The sequence below is a fragment of the Sus scrofa genome, chromosome 9 (assembly GCF_000003025.6).
Source record: "Sus scrofa isolate TJ Tabasco breed Duroc chromosome 9, Sscrofa11.1, whole genome shotgun sequence".
Classification (NCBI taxonomy): Eukaryota; Metazoa; Chordata; class Mammalia; order Artiodactyla; family Suidae; genus Sus; species Sus scrofa.
The window spans coordinates 6,003,953-6,010,054 of NC_010451.4; the positions used below are offsets into that span (position 1 = coordinate 6,003,953).

The window sequence follows — 6,102 nt, forward strand, 5'->3', positions numbered from 1 at the left end:
CCTGGCCTGGCTCCGTGGTTTAAGGATCTGGAGTTGCCATGAACTGTGGCGTGGGGTCACAGACGCAGCTCAGACCCCACATTGCTGTGGCTGTGGTGTAGGCTGGCAGCTGCAGCTCCAATTCGACTCCTGGCCTGGGAACTTCCATATGCCATGAGTTCTGCCCTAAAAAAGGCACCAAAAAATAAAAATAAAAAAAAGTCATGACATACCGGTGCATGCTATAACATGGATGACCCTTAAAAACATTATGGTAAGTGAAACAAAAAGAAAAGAACTTGCCATAAAAGAGCACACATTGTATGATTCCGCTAACATCAGTTGTCCAAAGGAGGCACATCCATTGATTCAGAAAGCAGACTCGTGATTGGTTGCAAAGGGCCGAGGGGATTGGAGAAAGAGGGGAAGGGCCAGGGTTTCTACTTGTGGTGCTGACAATGCTGATTGCGGTGATGGTTGCACAACTCGGCAAACTTACTAAAAACCACTGAATTATACACTTCAGCAAGTAAACTACAGGGTATGTGAATTACATCTCAGTTTTGTTCTTAAAATAGCATGGTATTGGCCCCCCAAAAAAGAACATCACTACCTATAAAATGACCCCTTCACATATAAGAGGATAAAGACAGGATAAAGACAGTAACACAAAGCGGGGAGAAAACAGGACAAGCAGGACTATTTAGCTACTTGGGGCAAAAATATCAAGTTAGACCATGACTTCATGTCACATATCAAATTGAATTTCATGTACATCAAAACTGACTATAAAAAATTAAGCTGGGAGTTCCCTGGTAGCTCAGTGGGTTAAGGATCCAGCACCGTCACTGCTATGGCTTGGGTCACTGCTGTTGTGCAGGTTCGCTCCCTGGCCTGGGACTTTCCACACGGCACAGGCATGGGCAAAAAAAAAAATTAAGCTGTATTTTAAAGAAAAAATATAGTATATTATCTTTTTGATCTTTGAATGAGGAAGGACTTGCTAAGCTAAAAATCAAGAAAAGATATGAGAAAAAGAATATATACATATATATGTGTGTATATAGGTATATATATGTGTATATATAATATATATGACTGGGTCACTTTTTCATACAGCAGAAATTGGCAAAACATTGTAAATCAACTATAATTTAATTTAAATTTTTTTGTGTCTTTTTAGGGCTGCACCTGCGGTATACGGAAGTTCCCAGGCTAGGGGTCCAATCGGAGCTGTAGTTGCTGGCCTACACCACAGCCGCAGCAATGCCAGATCTGAGCCATGTCTGCAACCTACACCACAGCTCATGGCAATGCCAGACCCTTAACCCGCTGAACAAGGCCAGGGATCAAACCTGCATCCTCACGGATGCTAGTCAGATTCCTTTTTGCTGAGCCACGAGGGGAACTCCAAAAATTTTTAAAAATAAAACAAAAAACCAAGAAAAGAACTCACAAAGAGAAATAGCAATAGATTTCATTTTGTAATTTTAAAACACTTATCCTTAATAAGATTATAAATAAATAAATATCCTAACAAAATTTGGAAAATCTGTTTCAATGAGTATAAAAGGGACGATGATCTCAGTACTTAGACCACTAGGAGAAATAGTCTCTGAGGGTATATGAACAAAGTACACAAACCGAAAAGTCACAAAAGAGAGCATGCAAATTAAAATGCAATAGCATCTTCGACCATCAACGTACTAAAATAATTTTTTATTCATGGCCATTTAATACTAGCACAAGTGATTCAGTGATAAGATTGATGTAACTTTCTCAGACATCTACTTGACACCCTCAAAAATGTTCATATAATGTGACCCAATAATTTTACAGCTAAAATCTCCCTTGAAGAATTTGTTTGAAATGCTAAGATTTTTTTTTTTTCTTTTTACAGCCAGACCTGTGGCATATGGAAGTGCCCGGGCTAGGGGTTGAATTGGAGCTGCAGCTGGGGTCTACGCCACAGCCGCGACAACACCAGATCCGAGATGCACCCACGACCTACACCACCGTTCATGGGAACACAGGATCCTTAACCCCCTGAGCAAGGCCAGGGATCGAACCCACATCCTAATGGAGAAAACGTCAGGTCCTCCACCTGCTGAGCCACAACAGGAACTCCTGGATAAAGATTTGCTGAAAGATGCATCTCCCAGTCAATAAGGAGCTTTCATCTCTCATTTTTTCTACAGGGATATTGGAGACTCTTGAAGATCAAAGCCTGGTCAATCTGGGGCCAGCCCTAGTGGGGGCCAAGGCACAGAAACCGGGCCTCCTGTCCTTCTCATCTCCCCAGAGCCACCCTGCTGCCCAGGGAACATGTCAGGGTGGACCAACGGCAGCTCCACCGTGTCTTACACCAGCTTCCTCCTGCTGGGCTTCCCAGGGCTGCAGGAGTCCCGGGCCCTCCTGGTGCTGCCCTTCCTCAGCCTCTACCTGGTGATCGTCTCCGCCAACGCCCTGGTCACCCGCACGGTGGTGGCCCAGCGGAGCCTGCACCAGCCCATGTACCTGCTCATTGCCCTGCTCCTGGCGGTCAACATCTGTGCTGCCACCACCGTGGTGCCCGCCATGCTGTTCAGCTTCTCCACCCGCTTCAACCGCATCTCTCTGGCTCGCTGTCTGGTCCAGATGTTCTGCATCTACTTCCTCATCGTCTTTGACTGCAATATCCTCCTGGTCATGGCCCTGGACCGCTATGTCGCCATCTGCTACCCGCTCCGCTACCCACAGATAGTGACGAGCCAGTTGCTGGCTGGCCTGCTGGGGGTGGCAGCTGCCAGGGGCACTTGCATCGTTGCTCCCGTGGTGGCACTGGCCTCCCGGGTTCGCTTCTGCCGCTCGACGTGATCCACCACTTTGCCTGCGAGCACATGGCCCTGATGACGCTCTCCTGCGGGGACATCTCCCTAAACAAGACCGTGGGGCTCGCCGTCCGCATCTTCAACCGAGTCCTGGACATGCTGCTACTCGGAGCCTCCTACGCCCGCATCATCCAGGCCGCACTTCGAATGGCCTCGGCTGGGGCCCGCTCCAAGGCCCTGGACACCTGCGGCTCCCACCTGCTGGTCATCTTCACTGTCTACTCCTCCACCATGTCCTCGTCCATCGTCTACCGTGTGGCCCGCACGGCCTCCCAGGACGTGCACAATCTGCTCAGCGCCTTCTACCTGCTGCTTCCATGTCTGGTCAACCCCCTCATCTATGGGGCCAGGACCAAGGAAATCCGGCAGCACCTGGCAACGCTGTTCCAGAGGCCACAACAACAGGTCCCCAGCAAGAAGCCCCAGCCCCTAGCCTCACAGAGGGAGCTTCCTGCTTGACTCTGACTTGTAGGTCCTACAAATCACTCTCACTATCAAGGGGGTAAATGTGCAAGTTATTCATGTCTGCTGTATCTTGGCTTTGGCTCTCTGCGTTCATCTCTCAGAATCTTTCAGGCCTATTCTGAAAAATGGCTCCTCAGCCAGAGTTACACAGTAACCAAATGCAAAGTAAGCTTCTGTCTCTGGCTTCTAAACTTTCTCCCCTTCTTTCTGCATGTGATTTTCATTCATTCATCAAACATCTATTATATATGCATACCTCATGTTGGCCCCGTAACTGCAAAGGAAGAAAAAAATTGGTGTCTTCCCCAAAGGAGGGCCCCATCTAGCAAGCTATAAAGACAGCAATGTTCAATAATAGCTTTATGAACCAAATTCTGTGGAACCGTGGAGGAAGGACAGTCACAGAACACTTCACAGAGGAGGTGAAACTGGATCGTGTTTGAGGATAAGGTAAGGTGTTTAGTGGAGAGGAAGGAGACAGAAAGAAGAAGAGGCATTCTAGGCCAAAGGCCCAGCATGGGCAAAGCCACAGAGACCTGGGTAAAGACAGCTGACCTGGAAACTCTTCGGAAGCCCGTGTTTCCCTAGCACGGAGGGATTAGAGGGTCTGACGGGAAATGCGGCTGGTGAGGAGCAGGTGACGGAAGGCCTCATTGGTCATGATGAGCAGATCAAGTTTTGACTCCAAGCAGCCACTTAAGAATCTAAAGCAAGGAAGCGGCAAGATCGTACCTGTGTTTCAGAGCACTCTGCAGTCACAGCAGGATGTGGACTGGGGGAGACAAGCTCAGAGGCTGCGACACTACAGAGGATGAGAGCCTGGACCTAAGTAGTGGCTGCAGGGATGACAAGAGGTGGAGAGATATGAGAGGCCCTCAGAAGGCTGAATCTGTGGGTGGGAGTCAACGAGGCAGGAGGAGAACAAGGAGGGAGTGGCCTCCCCAAAGCCCAGGGAGGGAAGGTTGGCGTGGTCGGAAGTGTTAAATCCTCTGACGGGTCGAGGAGGGGGGTTTGCCTCGGCAAGACGCAGGCAGCTGATGGTGCTTTAGCGAGGGTGGCTGCCTTCTTGAGGCCCTGGGAATACAATGATGAGCACAATATGGTCCTGGCCCTCGTGGACTTTATAGTTCAGAGGAGACCTAGGCATTAGTCAACGAGTGCCCTGGAGTGGCAGGGACCGAGACAAAGTACTGGGATTCTGAGCGCAGAGAGAGAGAAGTTTGGGGTGGGGGGATAGAGGGCAGTAGGGGAAGGGAAGGCAGATGAGAGGACGTGGGTGAACTCCACGGAGAGGAAACAATGCGAGACTCGAGAGGAAACGACCTGGGTTTGCGTCTTGGCTCAGCCACGTACGGGTCGGAAGGACCATGGGGCCATGTTGGAATTCTCTCTGGATCCATTTCCTCACCTACAAACGGAGGCCATAATATGGAGAGGAGGACTAGTTGAGAGAAACCAATGGATAATCCATTAAAGAGGTGCGTATGGAAACAAGAGAAAAGCTGACTCTTTAGGGAAGGAACCTCCTCCTTCTGATGTATAAAGAAGGCGCGAAGAGGGGCGCAGAGCTGCACAGCTGCGCTGTTTCTCCAGATAACTCCAGGCACAGTTTTCACCCGGTTGTCAGATGGTACATACAGCAGGACAGGAATACTGGAGAGAGAGTCACGGAGCTGCCTGACAGCCACGGGCTTCATGGGAAGGGCAAGGAAGATAGGAGGTTCTGGAAAACTGAAGAAATACTGAAGTCCTAGAGGTCATCATGAGACAGCAAGTAGGGATTACGGAGGGAGGAATAGGAAGGCTTGAAAGAAAGACAGTAGAACAGACGAGTTCAGACGGAGGGCACTTCCGGGTGACGATCTCGGGTACAGTCCCGTATGTGTGGCCTGGGCAGGAGGGAGCACGTGTCGCTGGTGCTCAAGAAGGCGAGGAAGCACTGGACGAGGATGCTAGATAGACCGCTGCCACGAACGACGGATGCCGCGGTCCAGGAGCACGGCAGGAGTTGGGCAGGAAAGACAGACTGAGCCGACGTCCTCTATGAAAATGGGAAAAGGACCTTGAAGCGGTTGGGTAACAACGGTGAAGAAGGAAGGGCCACAAACGTAGAAAAACAACCATTTGACGCAACACTAGGGACGTACTTTCTAAAAATGACCAAAATGTCCAGCTAGGGCTATCCAGGGTTCTCAGAGAGAGATTAAAGAGGGGAATGATTTGCAAGTGATTATTTTCTAAAACTCACGATCCAATGGAAGAACGGAAGGTTTCCTTTGCTCTGAGTGTCAGGCTTGGCGCTTGAGCCCTTCACGGCAGAGGACAACTGCTTCACAGCACATAGCAGGGAAGTCCGACAACCTCCCGCCAAGGCCAGTAAAGGACAGACAGGATGGGTGCAAGCCCGTGGGTAGCGAGAGTGCAACGAGGGCTGACCTGTCCTCGTCTCCCTCAGGCCAACTTCCGTCCGGCTTCCATCAGTTCTGTTTCAAACCAATAATATGTAATAAGTAGAGCAGACATTTGGGGAAGGGCATATGCCTTGATTTTTCTTAGAAGAACATGGGGTGGGGAACGGATGGAGAATAAACAGGCGTGTCTACAATGTCCCTGGGACAGGAGTGCAAGAGCACGCAGTCGTCCTTCCCGGGCTGGAGTGTGCACGGAGAGAAACGCAGGGGGGCAGCTCCCGGGCTGATGGAGGAGTCGTGGTCCCTGCCTTTCAAGAATGATGGAGGAGGCCTGGCCTGCATCCTGCAGGAGGGACCAGCCCTCCCCTTCAGGGTGC

General features: G+C 50.0%; 1 pseudogene; it reads left to right on the forward strand.

Moving 5' to 3' along the window:
• On the forward strand, positions 2,305–3,308 carry LOC100522023 (annotated as a pseudogene).